Source organism: Mustela nivalis (genome assembly GCF_964662115.1).
Source record: "Mustela nivalis genome assembly, chromosome: 15".
NCBI lineage: Eukaryota > Metazoa > Chordata > Mammalia > Carnivora > Mustelidae > Mustela > Mustela nivalis.
The window spans coordinates 85,918,108-85,937,850 of record NC_139034.1 but is presented as its reverse complement, the minus strand read 5'-3'; the positions used below and the strand labels follow the sequence as shown (position 1 = coordinate 85,937,850).

The following is a 19,743-nucleotide window of genomic DNA, read 5'->3' as shown; positions in this document are numbered from 1 at the left end:
TTTTAATTTGTCAAAACAAAAATCAAATAACATGTGGTCGATATATACCATGGAATATTACACAGCCATTAGGATGATACCCAACTTTTGTATCAACATGGACAGGACTGGAAGAGATTATGCTGAGTGAAATAAGTCAAGCAGAGAGAGTCAATTATCATATGGTTTCACTTATTTGTGGAGCATTAGGAATAACATGGAGGATGTTAGAAGGAAAGAAAAAGTGAATTGGGGGGAAATCGGAGGGGGAGACAAAGCAGGAGCGACTTTGGACTCTGAGAAACAAACTGGAGGGTTTTGGAGGGGAAGGGGAGGAGATGGGTGAGCCTGGTGGTGGGCATTACGGAGGGCACGGATTGCATGGAGCACGGGGTGTGGTGCATAAACAATGAATCTTGGAATACTGAAAAAATTAAAAAAAAAATAAAACAAATGAACAAACAAACAAACAAAACACCAACAAAAATTAAAACATGTAACATAAAACCATTTCGACATTAGCCACCCTGAAAACCATGTCCTGGGGTCCACAACTTACCAACAGATCCAATCTGTCCAGCAAAATATATTCTAATAGCGACCAAATATTTGGGTATCACTGTTGTTTCCCCACTTACCCTGACTGGGAATCAGAGACTCCTAGGTCCTAAAACCAGAAACAAGCCAGAGACTCATGGAGGCCAAACCTCCATTTGCTGGCACATGAAATAGAGTCATTACAATTTTAGGGACTGATAAAATTCAGTTTCATAATTCATGACAGTTTTCACTGAATATTTCTTCAGTGTTAAGTGTCAGGCTCAGAATAGGAATCCAGATATCTTGCTTCCTGTTACACTTCTAAAAAATTTTTAATTAATTTTTAAAATTTCTTTTCAGTGTTCCAGAATTCATTGTTTATGCACCACACCCAGTGCTCCATGCAATATGTGCCCTCCATAATACCCACCACCAGGCTCACCCAAACTCCCACCCCGCCCCACCCCTCCAAAACCCTCAGATTGTTTCTCAGAGTCAACAGTATTCTCATGGTTCACCTCCCCTTCCAATTTCCCCCAACTCCCTTCTCCTCTCTAACTCCCCATGTCCTCCATGCTATTTGTTATGCTCCACAAGTAAGTGAAACCATATGACAATTGACTCTCTCTGCTTGACTTCTTTCACTCAGCATAATCTCCTCCAGTCCTGTCCATGTTGCTACAAAAGTTGGGTATTCATCCTTTCTGATGGAGGCATCATACTCCATTGTATATATGGACACATCTTCCTTATCCATTTGTCCACTGAAGGGCATCTTGGTTCTTTCCATGGTTTGGCCAGTGCTGCTAAACATTGGGGTGCAGATGGCCCTTCTTTTCACTACGTCTGTATCTTTGGGGTAAATACCCAGTAATGCAATTGCAGGATCATAGGGAAGCTCTATTTTTAATTTCTTAAGGAATCTCCACACTGTTCTCCAAAGTGGCTGCACCAACTTGCATTCCCACCAACAGAAAGGTTCCCTTTTCTCCACATCCTTTCCAACACACATTGTTTCCTGTCTCATTAATTTTGGCCATTCTGACTGGTGTATGGTGGTATCTCAATGTGGCTTTGATTTGAATCTCCCTGATGGCTAGTGATGATGAACATTTTTTCATGTGTCTATTAGCAATTTGTATGTCTTCATTGGAGAAGTGTCTGTTCATGTCTTTTGTCCATTTTTTGACATGGTTATCTGTTTTGTGTGTGTTGAGTTTGAGGAGTCCTTTATAGATCTTGGATATCCGCCTTTTTTCTGTACTGTCATTTGCAAATATCTTCTCCCATTCTGTGGGCTGCCTCTTTGTTTTGTTGACTATTTCCTTTGCTGTGCAGAAGCTTTTGATCTTTATGAAGTCCCAAAAATTCATTTTCACTTTTGTTTCCTTTGCCTTTGGAGATGTATCTTGAAAGAAGTTGCTGTGGTTGATGTCAAAGAGGTTTCTGCCTATGTTCTCTAGGATTCTGATGGATTCCAGCCTCATGTGGAGGTCTTTTATCCATTTCGAGTTTATCTTTGTGTATGGTGTAAAAGAATGGTTGAGTTTCATTCTTCTACACATCGCTGTCCAATTCTCCCAGCACCATTTATTGAAGGGATGGAGAAACATTTTTCATGCCAGTGGGCCTCAGAAGAAGGCTGGGATAGTGATTATTATATCAGATAAATTAGATTTTAAAGTAAATACTGTACTCAGAGATACTACATCATTCTTAAAGGGTCTATCCACCAAGAATATCTAACAATTGTAAATATTTATGCCCCCAATATGGGAGCAGCCCATTACATAAGAGAACTGTTAATCAAGATAAAGAGTCAGACTGATATGGATACATTAATAGTAGGGGATCTTAAAATGCCACTCTCAGTAATAGACAGATCATCCAAACAGAAAACCAATAAAGAAACAAGGGCATTGAGTGACACATTGGACCAGATGGACCTCATAGATATATACAGAACATTCTACCCTAAAACAACAGAATACTTATTCTTCTAGCGTGCACGTGGAATCTTCTCCAGAATAGACCACATACTGGGTCACAAATCAGGGTTCAACCAATACCAAAAGATTGAGATTATTCCCTGTGTACTCTCAGACCACAATGCTTTGAAACTGGAGCTCAATCACAAGGAAAAGTTTGGAAGGAACTCAAACACCTGGAAGCTAAAGACCACCTTGCGTAAGAATGCTTCGATCAACCAGGAGATCAAAGAAGAACTTAAACAATTCTTGGAAACCAATGAGAATGAAGACACTTCAGTCCAAAACCTATGGGATACAGCAAAGATGGCCCTAAGGGGAAATGCATAGCCATCCAAGCCTATCCTCAAAGAAAATTTAAAAATCCAGAATACACCAGCTGTCTCTACACCTTAAAGAACTAGAGAATCAACAACAAATTAAGCCAACCCAATGCACAAGAAGGGAAATAATCAAGATTAGAGCAGCGATCAATGAGATACAAACTAGAGATACAGTAGAATGCATCAGTGAAATTAGAAGCTGGTTTTTTGAAAGAATCAATAAGACTGATAAACTACTGGCCAAACTAATCTCCCAAAAAGAAAGAAGATCCAAATTAGTAAAATTATGAATGAAAGGGAGAGATCACAACTAACACCAAGGAAATAGAAACAATCATCTGAAATTATTTTCAACAGTTATATGCCAACAAGCTAAGCAACCTAGATGAAATGGATGCATTCCTGGAAATTACAAACTTCCAAAACCAGGAAGAAATTGACAACCTGAGTAGACCAATATCTAGTAGCAACATTGAAGCCGTGATCAAAAACCTCCCAAAAAACAAACCTTCTACCAAACCTTCAAAGAAGAAATAATACCTATTGCACTTTTTAAAAAGTTAAAAACCAGACAAACAATAAAATTACTATAATAACGTAGCATTTCAACACACTAGCTAGAGCCACAGGACAAAATGTTGCTCTGTTTTCTCTTTACCATGCTTTTCCATTTCCCCCCGTTGCACCAAGACGTAACAGACCCACAACATGGTGGGCTCCATGGGGCCCACGTGCTGATCTGACACATGTGGGCAACAGCCTCACATTCTTCTCACATGGTCCTTTTCTCCCTTCCTAGTGACATTTTGGCACCCCTACCTTCTTTCTTACGAGGTTCTGGCTACTTAGGGTTGCTAAGAGCACTTTGGGATGTTTTTGCAATGCAATAGGAAGTCCTGAGAAACTAAGTCTTCCTTACCCAAAGGTTAGGGATTTGGGGTCAAGAAGGTGAGAGGATCAAGGGTTTGGGAAGTGGGGGGCATCTCAGCGTTTCCACAGTCACCCCTGAATGGAGAGTGGACTTCTCCTCCAATGTGGGTCCTCGAAGTCTGTGGTTCAAACGAGGACCCCCAACAACTGAATTAATTGGACGGTGATTTGTAGCAAGCAGACGTTGCTGGATAACTGAATATCCCGAAACAAATGACTAAAACCAGCAAGTACTTATTCTGGTCACCGAGGCCTTCCATCAGATGTGGGATGAACTCCCCCAAGGGCCAGGGTTTGGCCCACCCCTGTCTGGGTGACAGAGCGTCCCACATCGCACACAAGCCCAGACTCAGGCCCATGGCGGGGACCAGGATCTGAGAACACAGACTCGCATCAGGGCTCAGAATCGGTGTACTGTCATTTGTACTGTGTTCTCTGGGCTAGAGCCAGTCACAGCAGAGCTCAGATTCAAAGGGAGGGGAAATGGACTTGACCCTGGATAAGAGAAGTGTTGAAAGTCAGGGACACAGACAAGAATAAAGAAGTAGGGCCATCTTTGCTATCTACCAAAGCCTCTTCTCTCAAGAGTGACTTCGAACAAGTTCATTTACTAGCTCATTCACTTTTCAGTGAATATATACACAACACCCCCTTTTGCAAAGCATTGTGCGGGATTCTAGAAGCCCAGATACAAAAAGGGAGTAAACAGTCTGGCTCTTGGGAACATGTCCATACATGGCTATTTTAAACTTCCATAATTTTATTAGAAATAAAGAAATCATCTGTATTTCAAAAGGTTAATTTAAAAATTAAGTCTTAAAATTGTATTTTCTTATCACTCTTCTGACAGTCTTCAATGTGGGAGACCTTTTGGAAAAAACTCAGGTTTTGATCCTGACATACTGGAGTTCATAGATCAAGTCCATCACTTCCCAGCTCTGTGACCAAGGACACTTATTAAACCTCTCTGAATTCCAGTTTCTTTATCTAACACAGGGAGACCACCCTACCTACCTCGTGGCTAATGTCAGTATGAACTTCAACAATCCTCAGCTTAAAGCCCAGCTCATTTATAGGTAATAGCCCATAAATGATTACCTCAATAATTGTGTCTTTTTAAAAAAAAAAATAAGTGTACTTTATCACGTATCACATTCACGCAGAAGCCGGGCTTGGAAGTATATTTTTAATAAGACGGTGTGTGAAGTGAGAAAAGTTAAAAGCATGGAGCCGACAAAAAACTAAAAATGGCAAAATGCACATCCTCCTGAACTCGAAAATTATTACAGAAAAAGGCCAATGATATTTATATGGTGGTGCTGACATTTCCTCCCTGGTGTTTCCTGCAGGGAGAGGCTGGGTTGCTGGGAGCCAGAATGGGACATTCTGCTCTCGCTTCCGAACACTACGGCATTATTCATTCTGGCAGACCTGCCACGATGCTCTGACGGCAGGCGAGGAAGAACAGAATAAATACAGATTCGGTTAACTCTATTCAGCAGGACAGGTTAGCAGAGGGTTGAAAAGAAGCCAAGTGCATCTCCCCAGTTAGAACTGAAACAAGGGAGCAGGCATGGTTAGCGACGCAATGGATTTTATTTTTTGTATAAAATATACAAGCATTAGCCTCTGCAATCAGGGCTCAAGAAAGAGCTCGAGAAGTAGAATGCTGAAACGTTTTCTCATTAGCCTTATAAATCACTGAATTCCTTACACATTTTGGGGAATCTATTTGGGTCTCCAATAATATTAGCAAATCATACGACAGTCATTATCAAAAAGGAAAATCCTGTTTGATACTAAAAATGTCATATTCTCAAAGTTATGACAAATCTATTCTTTCTACCATCTCCCGAAAACATGTACTTAAGGGAAAAGTACATAGTTATTTACTGGTTCAATAAGGGGCGCTGTTCTTGAAACAATTTATCACATTATCATGATTAATATTTAAATGCCACCATCATTATGTCTGTAGCATATGCGAATTTTTATAACAAGGGTGGTAAAATTTTAACCACTATTTTGTATTTATTATGTGGTAATTTATAATTACTTTCTGAGCATTGTAATATACATGATGCCTTGGTAAAACTGGAATATTTTTCATTCCTCTTGATCCTTCTATTTAAAAAAAAAGATCTCAAAAAATAATGAAAAACAAGTGTACAATTACAGAGAAAAGGTTCGTAGCTCTTCAGGAAATCATTATACATATGGGTGTTTTGGTAAGGAAATGGAGCAGAAGGAGAATTATTTAGAAAGCAGGTTTGTCTCAGATATTTTGCTAAATTGTGTAGTTTTGGTTGTCATGGCAATAGCACCATGATTTAAATAAGTCTATACAGAAATAGAAGTCACTCATACTATATTCATAAGAATCAAAGAAATCTCATTATTTAATGGGGGAAAAAAAAAACAACTTCCCAGTTAGGATGAGGGAGGGAAAAACATGGTGTGTTAAATTTATTTTTCTGACAAACTGTTTGTTATTTTATCTGTGAAACAGCATAAAGACAAAATATTTAGAAATAAACAACAAAGCGAGCATTACATGGTAAGCGTCTGGAAGCTACTAGGTCCTTGGGGGATCTTTATAGACTCAGGGTCAGCAAAATCATCGAAAGATAAGAGACGTACATTCCACTCAGGAAGTAAGGAAAAAAAAAAGAGCAAAATTCCAAGAAAGTTGAAATAGGGATATAAAGAGATTTCAGGACCTAGTAAAAGAAGTATTATTAACTTGAGAAATGAAAAAAAAATAATTTTTTAAGATAATTCTTACAGGCAAGCTTCAAACATGATTCATCAGTGATACTGGGGCAAAGACATCAACATGAGGAATGTCAGTATTGTCAAACTACAGCTACAGGAGAGACTGAAGGATAATAAAACAAAGTTATGATTTAGTTGGTGAATACATTTAAAATATTAAAATGGACAATTTTCTAGAAAAGAAAAATGACTCAAAAAAGAAACAAAACAATCCAATTAGACCTAAAAACTTTAAAATAATTAGCATTCAAAAGGCAATCCAACCTCCATCTCCCCAAAAGATTTTAGAAAGACTTGCCCCGGACATTCAAGGTGTCTATCATCCTCATTTAGCTCAAACCCTTATAGAGGGGAGGAACCAGAGGAAGCTACCCAATTTACTCTTTCAATAAACCTGACAGCAAAGGACTATATCAGAAGGAAAAAAATAGAATCTCTTCTCACTAATGAAAGTAAATCTAAACATTCTTAATAAAGACTAGAAAGTGGAATCTAAGACATCATGACCAAACAGAGTTCAAGTTATAAATGAATTATTCAACATAAAAAAATACACATCACTTGAATTGCTGCATAAGCAAAAAATAGGAGAGAGTAATAGTAATCTTAATCTACAGAGGAAAAAACATAAAACTTAGCATCCTTGATTGAAAACAATCAGGAAAGATTATCTCCTGGAACCCGAAGTAAGCAGATTACTTGATGGCAAATATTTAGAGATATTACATTAATTTGGAAATAAGAGAAGAATATCCGCTATCATCACAAATTATCAACGTTGTATGGCAGTGCTAGCCAAAACAATAAAAGAAGAAATAAGAGACATGAGAGACAAGAGAAAAAAAAGTAATTATGATCATTTACTTTATAAAATAGTAAGATATTCCACAGGAAAATTATTAGAACTAATAAGAAAAATCAGCAGGGTTTCTAGATAGAAGATCAACATATGAAATGCAAGATTGAGAGTCCCAATAAACAAATTAAAATGTAATAGAAAAATAACAACAAAATGTAAAAAGTACATTAAAAAATCAAATAAAGATGTTCAAGAAATTGGTAAAAAATACAAATACTATTTAAGAAAAAAACATGAATAAAAATATAGATCATATTTATGGAAGGAAAGAATTAATAATCTAAAGAAACCAATTCTCCTCATATTAATCAACACATGTATTTCTAGTCAAAATCCCCAAAGAACTTTTTTATGGACTGAGTCAAAGTGATTATAAAATTCATATGCAAAAATAAAGATCCAGTGATAACCAAACCACGTAAGAAAATAAAAGTTATTATGAGAACTTACTTATTAAAACAATATATTATTGATACAGTTTCAGTGAAATAGATTAAAAATCAGGAGGGGTGAAAAAACATTTCTAACTAATTGGAGATAACTGGGAGTAGGAACCATGGAATATTTGACTAAAAATATAACATTATATTAGTGCTTCCTATAAACAAGTTCCTGATGTACTGAAATCGAAGGGTTTTAGGAAAATAATGTAAGATGACTTTGAATTAGGAGAAGGACATCATCGATAGGGCCCTAGAGTCAGACAACTGAGCGTCCCTGAACCAATCCCACCGCACATCTCTCCGGGGACATCACCAGGGGACAGTGCAGAACCTGCCACGGTCAGCCTCACGCGTCATCAGGGAAATGCAAATTAATGCTCTCCCCACAATCCTGCCACTAAATATGTACCGGGACGAACATATTAAACATGAATCTCAGGAGACATGCACAAGGATACAGCACTGTATCACTGAGAGGAAAAAATGAAAAGATACCTCAGTGTCCCTCGGAAGAGAAGCAGATGAGAAGACGGAGGTTTTTGTCATGGAAGGAAATTAACGCGGCCCTTAAAAAGACTGACTTAGCTCTTTATGTACCAATACAGAGAACTCGCACCAGCCGTGTGGATTAAAAAGGGGCCTGCAGCATAAACATACTGCATGATAGCATTTCTTCAATTCTTAATGGCTCACGGTGTTATGGATTTGTAATGAAAAACCAACATCTAAACAAATAAAAAAAAAAAAACAAATTGTGGGAAATTTACACGAACTTGATGACACTGTCGTCTCTGGGGTGGAAGGGGAGGAACAGACCTGCGCTGGCAAACGTAAGGAACTTGAGCTTTTAGCTGCAATTTCCTCTTTCTTCCATGTAAATAAAAATCTGGGGGCGGCTGGGGGGCTCAGTGGGTTAAAGCCTCTGCCTTCGGCTCAGGTCATGATCCCAGGGTCCTGGGATCGAGTCCCGCATCGGGCTCTCTGCTCAGCAGGGAGCCTGCTTCCTCCTCTCTCTCTGCCTGACTCTCTGCCTACTTGTGATCTCTGCCTGTTAAATAAATAAATAAATAAACCTTAAAAAAAAAAATCTGAAAAGAAGTGGCGAATGTTAGCAGTGTTAATTCTAGATAGTAGGTAAGTGAGGGCCTTGGCCGTACCCCTCTGTACTTTTCTTGATTAGTACATCTGCCATCTCCAAAAAAAGACCATTAATGAAGAAAGATATCATATGTTAAGTGAGGGAAAAAAAAATAAAAACAGGGTAAACCTATTTTCACTTTCCCACAAATGCACAGCAGGTGTTTGAGTATTTCTGTGAGACATTTGGGAATTAATAATGTAAGTTCATTTTTAAGAATTAAGTACTTTACATTATAATTGATAAAGTAATGCACAAAATATCATTGTACCAACTCTTCATTACTGATCAACTGATGGTCTAGAAATTTAGGTTATCATTCTTACAGACATCTTTTTTGATTTGTAATATCCATCAAAAGCTTTAAATCTTTATAATCATTTCAATAAATTGTTAAGGGAAAAAATTGAAACTAGTAAGTAAACATTTGGTTTTGAATCAATTCATTTACACTTTCAATCCTTACTTCAGAAGCAAGTTTCACTTTGTTCCCAGCTTCGTGTCCATAAAGGACAGCTAATCTCCATGACCTTTTTTGAACTTTTAACAGGGATTTATAAAATACGTAATAAATGAGAGAGAGAGAAAGAGGATGAGATGTTACTTAGGATTCTCGAGTGAGTTTCAGTCCATCATTTGGTCAGATGTTTTCTTGGGGAAATTACTAATTTGTCAAAATAACAGTGAAAAAACATTGACTTTCTAGATATTTTCTTCTTATTCCACTTTTCTATCACCATGTAGATTGTTTCTTCACTTATTTCAGCCTAAAACAACAACAACAAACAAAACAAAACAAAACACCAAACCAAGCCAAACCAAACCAAACCAAACCAAACCACAACCACCATCACCACCACAACAGAGGAGCATTTCACACTTTCCCTATGATTCTTTGAGCATTGTGGGGAAGATGCATGTGGTTCGGCAAACAGATTTAAATTATTTTCATACTCCTTTGCTCCGCAGTTGTCACTGAGCCCTGTCCCACCCCACACTGTTGAGAATCACTACAGACCCTTTAGTCAGGGACATGGATAGTCCCAAAGAGCAGAAAACATTTAAATCTGGAGATCGGTGATAATTGAACAAGTTCTCTTCCATACTTGGGGGTGGCGCAGATATTCTGAAAAATCTGTCCCTTATTTTCAATAAAATCTTTCCTACTCATTGGACTCAGGAAGGAGGAAAGCACAGCCTACTGTAAGCTTCCAGTTGGAGGGAATGATGGCCAGCCCTCAGGTAAAGCAGAGGAGAGCTTTCTGTAGGTAGCATGGCGTGGTCATGATCCTGCTGGAGCCTTTGGAGATTTTCAGGTCCCTGGGATGCACAATTCTCATCACCCAGGGTGCTCCAATGGCTCTCACTCTGGAGAAGACTACTCTACCAGCTTGTAGCTCAAAGACTCAGCCTCCCCAAACTGACCGTGTTCCCTTGCAAAAGAGAAAACAAATTAACTTCCCTAAGAACCATTGATAAATATTATGGCTACATCCATAGCCTTTTAAAAGTCTTTTTAAAAAGTCATGGGTTGCACCTGACATTTAAAGGGAAAAAAAAAAAAGTTCTCTGGTTAAATAATTTAAGAACAAGGTAGAATGATATTATTACACACACCCGATTGGAATTTAGGTTTATGCCTCACGCGGATCAGAAGGAGGAGGTGCGGAAGTCATGTCAAACGCCGCGTACGGCAGCCAACAAATGACCTAGAGATGGGACCTGGAACTGGTCATAGGTTGGTAGGGAGAGTAGAGATTCGGGCAAACACGCAGGCATGAACCGCAAGGTGAACGCTGGTCTGCAGAGCAGCAGAAAGACACTCTGCCCTCAGCTGCGTTCAGGCCCCCTAGCCCCTTGTACACCGACTTTCTGACTCCCTGTCCCTGAAGGACGAGAGACCCTTGACAAATATGCGGTTACAGTGAAACATCGACTCTATAATGTCTAACCTTCCAGAACAGTCACAAGCTTACTATCATACTAGTGTTTGAAGAATTGTTACTCATCTATTAGATGGTACCTCACGGTATTTTTTTTTTAAATCATACATTTCATCTAAAATTTTAAAAGATAATTTTTAATTTTAAAAAAATCTCAACAAAATCATTACCGCAAAAAAATGGACTAAAAAATCCAGGAGTTCTTGAACTCCTGGTAGACTGAGAACCACACTGAAGGTATTAATTCAGAATTTTTTCATTTCTTTAACCAACAAATTAAGGAAGTATTCCAGCCCAGGCACATGGATTTTGTTTTGCTGGGTGTGGTCTTTCAATCACCAGAAATTACGTGAGGGACTCTGGGTGTGTGTGTGTGTGTGTGTGTGTGTTTACACCATTCACTGGATTCTCAAATGAGACTCTGACCTACAAAAAGTCACATAACATTTCTTAAGAACATTAAGTGCTACCTGATTGGATCAGAGAGATAAATGGTAATCGCAGCAAACTTGCCTATAAATTCTATATAAACGGGAAAAATATTACTTTCTACTTAAAATCCTTGGAAATCCAACAAACATGTGCATATGCACAAAAAAATACTCAGAATTAATAGTACATGAACTGAATCTTTAGCAGAACAAAACTCAGGAGAATCCCCCCAATAAATGTAAGCCATATATCCTGTCCACCCCGTTAATCCACCGGATTCTCATTTCAGAGCATGCAGGTAGAGATCAGCCTCCTCTGCCACTCACTGAGGGAGTCTTCAGACATTATCCAAAATGCTGACATGGGTTTCTTTTTTAAACCAGCCTGCAGAACTCTCCAAAGCTATAATTATATTTTCCCTACAGGAAATATTTGTTCTCTCTAATTAAGGAAGAATAGCACATCTCCTCTGATGAAGGAGCTCGGTGTTTCTGACGATGAACGTCAACTTGCTTGTTACGATCCTACTGCAGATCTCCTATGCTGGTTGGGACGCTCACGTCCTGGGCTGGAGCAGAATGGACTCACCGGCGATCACCAGGCATCACAACAGCACCTCAAACTTAGGCCCCACTAGACCTGCTCCTCTCTTCTCATTTCAGAGAGCGTGTCGTCAGCGGTGACACTCGGGGAAGCCGCCCCCACCAGCGACACCGGCATCCTCTGCAGTGACCCCCGCCGGACCGCTGGGAAGCACACAGGCATTTGGTGACCATGCTGATGGAAATCTTTCCGGACATCTAGCATGTTCCGTGCTGCCTTACAAAATGCTTTTTCCTTACTATGAAAATGTGTGAATTTAGAAGCAGGGTGAGATGCAGAAAATATACTACTGATGGTTTTGGGAACCAAACCATCGAATTGATATGTGAATTCAAAGGAAAAGAAAAAGAGAATAATGTTAAAGAAAATTTCAACTTCTCTCTAAAAGAGTAGAGCTTCTCCTCTCACTGGTGTATCTGTGCAACACCTCTGTGTATAATTCAAACCCACACTATACATGTCCTGGGTGGGAAAGGGGACATTTGATAGTGTGAGAAGTTTTCCAACTGATTGCTTCTCAACAACCTTTTTTTTCTCTCTCCATATCAATCTATGGATGGAAGGACAGACCCAGCATTTCCCAGGGTGGTGAGTCCTTACCTACCTTCCAGTGAGGGATAGATGCTTTCATTTTTAAAGCCGAAAGCCTTCATCCCAATTTCACCCCATTCTCCCACCTGTTCCCCTAACCTATCCCTTTCCCTGCTGAGAGCACCAGCTCTCTGATCACCGATGCAATCCTCCTCATAGCCAGAACCCCTCCAGCCACCTCACACTCACCTGTCCACAGAGCTGGTGTCCTCCATGTGAGTTTTTCGTCAAGGAGCCCCTACTTCCTGGGAAATACGGTGTCTAAGCCATGGGGACCTCATTTTTGCAACCATCAAGGAGCACACACGACACTCTCAACTAGTTGGGCTCTCTGCAAGGGCGTCTCGGACGTATCCACACAGAGGATATGGGACAGAGGATGGAGACCGATTGATGCGAATCCACGGTCACCCACTTATTGCAAAGCCTCTGAGCAAAGAGAAAACCCCTCTCAGGTCTGGAAGCGTACATGAAGAGCGACGTTCCTATTTCTAAAGAACAACATATTTCCTCTATTTGGCACTCTTCAGAACACCCAAGGTCACCGAACCAAAATTCAATGGAAGAGACTGGACCGTATCCCGGCTTCCCAACATGCTGTCTATCTGCACCTCTTCCGAACCCTCCGTCTCCACAGACAAATCACCATCAGCCAGGAAGCCTTCCATCCAGCCACACCCACCGAGGTTTGGGGGATTTTAGCCAAGCAGCCATTCCTGCTGTGTCAGGCACTGCATGGACAACATGGAGTCCTCTCATTATCCTCAGACGACCCTGGACTCCAACCAAAGCTCCTGGTGGAATCGGGAGGAGCAAGCTTCGATACTCAAGGACTCAGGATGAAAATGAGTCAAATGTTGGTTTGGGCATCTGAAGACATGAGGGGGGAGCTCTTCCAAAGTTTCTATAAGTCACTGAAGCCGAAAGTAACTAATCATAAAGTCTTTAAATGTTTATGTTTAGCTCAACTAAAATATTGTAAGAACGCAATACAGCATAAGCATATTTAAGAAGCCGAACGCTCAGTGCAAACCCCCAAATCTCCATATGTATGCTCAAAACTCCATTTATCTACCGCATACATTTGCATGCCAAATTGTGCTGCCCAGAAGTGTGGATTTCAGAACAAGCGGACGCAAATGAATGAATGAACGAACAAATGAAGGCAGGAACAAATCAGTGCGGGTGTAGATAAATAAAGTGCGCTGTCCACACCACACAGCCCGGCCTCTTCCCCTCCACCCGCCAACCTTTCACTCTCCATCTGTTTGTCCTCAGGGCGTGTCGAACGGTGAAAAGGAATACCGTCCACGGGTTCCGTTTCTGCGTCGGCCCCAGGATTCAGAAGGCGTGACGAAGCGAGTGAGATCAGCGGCAGGTTTCAGCATCCGAGACATGTGGGGAACCGTCCCAAAGGTCCCCACCCCCTCCGCTGTTCAAGAACGTCGGCAAGCAGCCGAGTCCGCACCGAAACTCTGGTGAAGGAACCACGTTAGGAACAAGCAGTCCCAGGAAATTTAACGCCGCCCGTTCAGTCTCAAGTGTCGCATTATGAAGCAGGTCCACGTTTAGGAGCTGCAAAAATCACTTTATCATTTTCTTTAAATCAAGGTATTTATTATTCATTCGACTTCAGCTAGAATCGCCAGCATTTAGCTCATTTCAGAATCACAAGGAAGATTCCTGTACAAAAATGAGGTGCTGTTTAGAGCCTGTGTCTTGATTAAAAATTATAGAAAGTGAGTAATGAAAGTGTCTGCAAGTCCTCGAGGCACTGTCCCATGCTTGAGTCCATCTCTGCCTTCAACCCAGAGAAATCCTGCCCCAGAATCACACCTGGGAAGCCGTGGGGGGCCAGGGCCCTGTGTGTGGAGCCCGTGTCGAAGGGACTGCCCCAAGCATGGGTGACACGTGGGGAAGGAAAGCCTGCACACCTTCCTCCCCCCGAGTTCTGCGGAAGGAGAGGTCCAGCGTGGGAATGTGTGAGGAGCCAGAAAGGGTCGGGTAACCATCCTCCGGCTTTCAAAAAGGCAAGACGTCCCTCAGTTCCTGGCCCCTGGCCCCATCTCCCAGGCCCTGTCACGCCCCTCCTAGAAGGCAGCCCACTACCGCCCTGGTCCCGCCGGCAGGAGAGAGCACTCTCGTCTTGAGACGCTTTTAATTTCGGTCCCAGCTGGGTGTTTGAGGAGTCTCAGGAGTCTCAGAAATATGCCTTGTGAGCACCACGTCTTGGGACCTCCAGCCGTTCTTCCCGGGGTGGTGATGTATTCTCCTGACACGACACTCTTTAAGGGAAGGTGAGGCCAGAGAAGGACCTGTGTTTTCCCGACACCACAAATGGCACATTGTAACAAGGTTGTTACGCCAAGATAAGTAATAATACCACGGGGGCTGGGGACAATTTTACTTATGTTGACACAATAAAAGAAATATTTTGTAGTGGGCGAACATAACACTGTCCATCCTGTGGCCTTTTCAAATGAAAGATAAACTTAATGTGTCTCCCTACTAACTTTTTCAAAAGGTTTGTGATTTTATTAAGTAAATGAACAGGAGATACTTCAGAGCAAGCCTTTTCTTTTGGAATGTTCCACTAGACACAGCCAACCCGTATCACGAACCAGAGAAGGCTTTCTACAATGATGAGGCAAAATAATTCACGGGGGTCGGAGGTATGGAGGAACTTTATCCAGATTCCTTTCTATGTCCCACAGGTGGGGGGATGCTTGAGGTGATGTTCTGGAATACAGTGGGGGGACCTGGAAAGGAACCTACGTAGAGCTACAGGAAGACACACAGACGGAGGCACGGGAGGAGACCGTCCCCAAGCGTTCGCACATCACAGCTGCTCTCACGGGGTAGCGCACTCGGGAAGCAGGAGGATCCAGAAGCTGTAGGGTACTGCGGTTTCCTGATCAGTGAAGCTAACTCCCTGCGGGAAAGGGACGCTGGGAACCATCTCAAGGCCTCCTGAGAAGAGTAAGTCGAGGATTTGGTCTGACTGTGATTAATGAAGCGTCTGATGGAAGCCTTCTCCTCCGGGAGAAGAAGGGCTGTGTCCCCAGGAAGGGAGCTCCCACCCAGCTTTGGATGGGCAGGGAAGGATGGAATCAAGGCAGTGTCCCCCGTGGGCTTCACAGTTGCCAATTTCCTACATGCGAGGTTACAAGAATCTACAGAGGGACCTCCGTGTGGTTCAAACATGGGATCTCTATGCCGACATTGGTCATGGGGTGTCAGTGACAATGTAGAGGGGAGTTGAGGCCACGGACTCCCAGACCACAGGGGTCCCCTGCATGTCTAGTGACCATCATATCCTTTCGAAAATAATGGACAAAAAAGACCCAAACCACGCAGCACAGGAGTCTTGGAGCCTACCTGCTTTCTTGCATCAGATAGGCCTTGGCTCTTTCAAGCCAATCGACCTTTTTTTTTTTTCTTTAAGATTTTATTTATTTATTCTACAGAGAGAGAAGAGAGCACAAGCAGGGGGAGCAGCAGAGGGAGAGGCTGAGCACGGAGCCTGATGCGGGGCTTGATCCTTGGATCGTGACCTGAACCGAAGGCAGTTGCCCAACCACCTGAGCCCTCCAAGGCGCCCCTCAAGCCAATCAACTCTTAACTTAGCACTCCCTTTTTCTTAAGTGGAGATCCTTGCCCTGGTCCTGGGGTTTCCTTCCAGGGAGAGAAGCTCCACGGGTTCTAACTCTCCCACCGCTGCAGGAGGTCCTTCCCCTTGGTGTGTGCAGGAGGCGGCCCTGGTGGGAGGCCGGGCGCTCTCCTGCCCGAGGCCGCCACCCCCCGAATGCTGACCGGGCCCACGGGCTAGCCAGCCTGCGTGACTGCAGAGGTCAGAAGCGCTTGCCCCACTCGGGAGCACCTCCCGGCTCTGCTGTCTCCCTCCCAGAACCCACAGAACCCGTGTCCTGGCTCCTCGCGCCATACTCCGCTGAATTATTTTAAGAGTCAGACACGAACACGTGCCCGGATTGATAATGCCATGAATGCCTGGCGCGCACGTGGACGTGCAAGGACTGGAAGTGGCAGCGAGCCCGTGAGCAGGTGCTGGCCAGACGTGCCGGAGGAGCCACGAAGGCCCGGGCCGCGGTCGGAGCGCCCCAGGTCACGGCCGGGCTGGGAGGAAGAGTGAGCTGGCATCACGGAACTCCGAATTAACCCTGTGTACCCTTCACTTCCGAGGCCGAAGTGATAGTTTAGAGAAAGAAATATCCCAGAAAGTGGTTAACAAGCCACAGCTCGTATTTGGGTAGGGATTCTCCAAAGGAGATTCACCAGGAGGGGAATGAAGACGCAGGACATCCGCGCGCCACAATTTCCCAGCGCGCCTGTTGCTCCCACGATCCCTTGTGTCGTTCTTGGCTGGTTAACAGGATTTCTTCTGAAGCTAGTTTATATGCACACACTTTTTAGTGTGAGCACTAAAGTTTTAAACAAATAAAGGCATCTATTACATGTATCACGTATGTTATTATATGCTATGTAGACGATATATTACATATACATCATTATATATGTACATGTATATAATTAATAATTTCTATTACTATATATGTACATAATTATATTGTATATTATATATTATCATATATGTCTATAATATACATAATACATATATATTACATGTTATATATTATCTATTATTATGTTATATATTATGATACTCTGTATCATGATATTCTATATATTATATAGAATGTGTATATATCTTATAGTATAATATAGTATAGTATGTATAGGGCTATGATATATGATACAGTAATATATGTTGCATATAATACATTATATATAGTAGTGCACATGGTACAAACACATTGTATATACAACACATTGAATGTGTTGGTTCTGTTGCTATTTTCATTAATATTCCTTTTTGCCTACTTGGATCAAACCATTGTCAACTGAGCCTAATAAGTAAAGTTCTGGCGTGTTTTGATTTCTGGAGTGTCCTGACCACAAAGCATGTCCCCTGAACGAGAGCTGTCCCAGCCTTGCTGGTCCCCAGCCAGTGGCGGCCAGTATGTGCAGCCTGGATGGGCATTAAGCCCACAGCAGGCCACAGGCTGGGGACGTCTGCATCTTACTGGCTCGATTCTGGCCGAGCAAATACTGCAAATGGGTTGGTTCATCATAATTAACTACTCCTCACCATCTCTCACATTATACCTCAGGATTTTAACTCAGAAGCGACCCTATTTAGGATCTAGGTAGAGAAAGTAACATCGTTCAAAATGTATAACGTTACTGATACTGTACCTATTTCACTGTAATCCAGGAAATGAGTCCAGCTTTCCAAGAAGAAACATTTCCTCTGATTCAATTTCACTTGTTTTCTTTTACTAACTTGTTAGAGTACATCTTATTTACAGTTATTCTCTCTTGCAAAATTTACCAAAAACAAACAAACAAAAAAACAAATCTAGTGTGAAAAATACTCCCCATCAACATCCAGAGTGCTCACCAACTTGAACCCCGGGGATACACATTTTTTACATAACGGTTTCGACACAATTACTCATTCCAAAAACATGGAGGATTCTAAAACAATCAAAGCCTAAGTTTATCCAAATTTTGAGACCTCAGACTTAAGAAATGGTTCTGTAAATCTACAAATCCTTCAGCTTTCCATGAATTTCAATGAGTTAGAAATACTACAAACATAACCTTTCTTTGCAGTATTTTAAGACTTAAATTTAGGTTTGGGTGACCCCCGGAGAAACGAGAGAAAAACATGGAAATTATGACTCATCTGAGAATAGTGTGTATTCTAAGTTCAATTTCTAATACATTAAAACATTGCTAATTTCCTGCTCATCTTTGTCCTCATTCATTTGCTTGGTAAACAATTTTTTAAAAAGACAGCACTAACACCATCAATTTACATATTGACACAGTGGCAATATTCCCACCGAGAGGGAAATACTATGTTTTCCAAGGATTGTATTTGTGTATTTTTCTCTGTGTGTGTAGTCAAACATCGAGGCTATGTATTACGTATGGATGTAATTTAGGGTTCTGCAAAATTTAAATGCCAAATGGAGGGGTGTCTGGGGGACTCGTCAGTTGAGCATCTGACTCTTGATTTCAACTCAGGTCATTATCTCAGGCTCATGAGGTCAGGCACACCCAGCTCTGGGCTCTGTGCTCAGTGCGGGGTCTGCTTAAAATTCTCTCAAGCTGGGATTGGGAGGGAGACAAACCATAAGTGACTCTTAATCTCACAAAACAAACTGAGGGTTGCTGGGGGGAGGGGGGTTGGAGAAGGGGGTGGGGTTATGGACACTGGGGAGGGTATGTGCTTTGGTGAGTGCTGTGAAGTGTGTAAACCTGGTGATTCACAGACCTGTACCCCTGGGGATAAAAATATATGTTTATAAAAAATAAAAAAATTAAAAAAAATAATTCTCTCTCTCCCCCTGGCCCTTCCCCCTCCTCCTGCACTCTCTCTCTCTCTGTGTCTTTCTCTGTGTCTCTAAAATCAGCCAATCAATCTTTAAAAAGAAATGTGTCCAATGGAAATTTTCTAGAAGTTTCTATGTGCAGCTGGATTTATAAGATTAATTTTTTTCAATGTCAATTTCAGCAGCACAGCCAATAATTTTAACACAGGATTAATTTGCAAGACTTAGCATATTGATATCATTCTGTGGGTTATCTTCATATTTAAAGGAAAATGACAAATTCACTGACAATAAACAGTTCTAAATCCAAGAATCCTCACCAGACCAAACTCTAAGGCAAAGCTGCTAATATATCGATCATACACACCCAGATGCCAAACCCTAGGCCACACTGTGACTCATCAACCTGCTGTGCAATTCCTATGTGCACATTCCAGTGAGGACTTCACTATCCCTTTGTCCTTGATGTCTTTCAAGATGTCCACATTTCTTTAAGAACGGTCCATTAATACATGTTACTTCTAGTGTTTTCCAAGAAACTTCCAAAGGCAGCAATTTTTAAGCATTTAGTGAAGAACTCTATGTGGACACCAAAGAAATTCTCAGAAGGTTTCATTCAAAGACAAGCCTACGTGTGAAGACTTCCAGATGCGCTTCTGTTTTCAGCGACCCACTCAAGGTCATTATCAGTGACAAGAATACCCACACAGTTTTCCACTGACGAGATGCCATGGAGGTCTGTAATTTTTAGATGTTCAAATAATCCTGAAAAGCTACTGC

The 19,743-nt window shown here is 41.6% G+C and overlaps 1 protein-coding gene across 3 annotated transcripts in view; it reads right to left on the bottom strand.

Annotated features, from left to right (window-relative positions):
• Positions 1-19,743, bottom strand: part of MYO16 (myosin XVI) — a 574,710-nt gene that overhangs the window by 186,799 nt on the left and 368,168 nt on the right. The window lies entirely within an intron of this gene.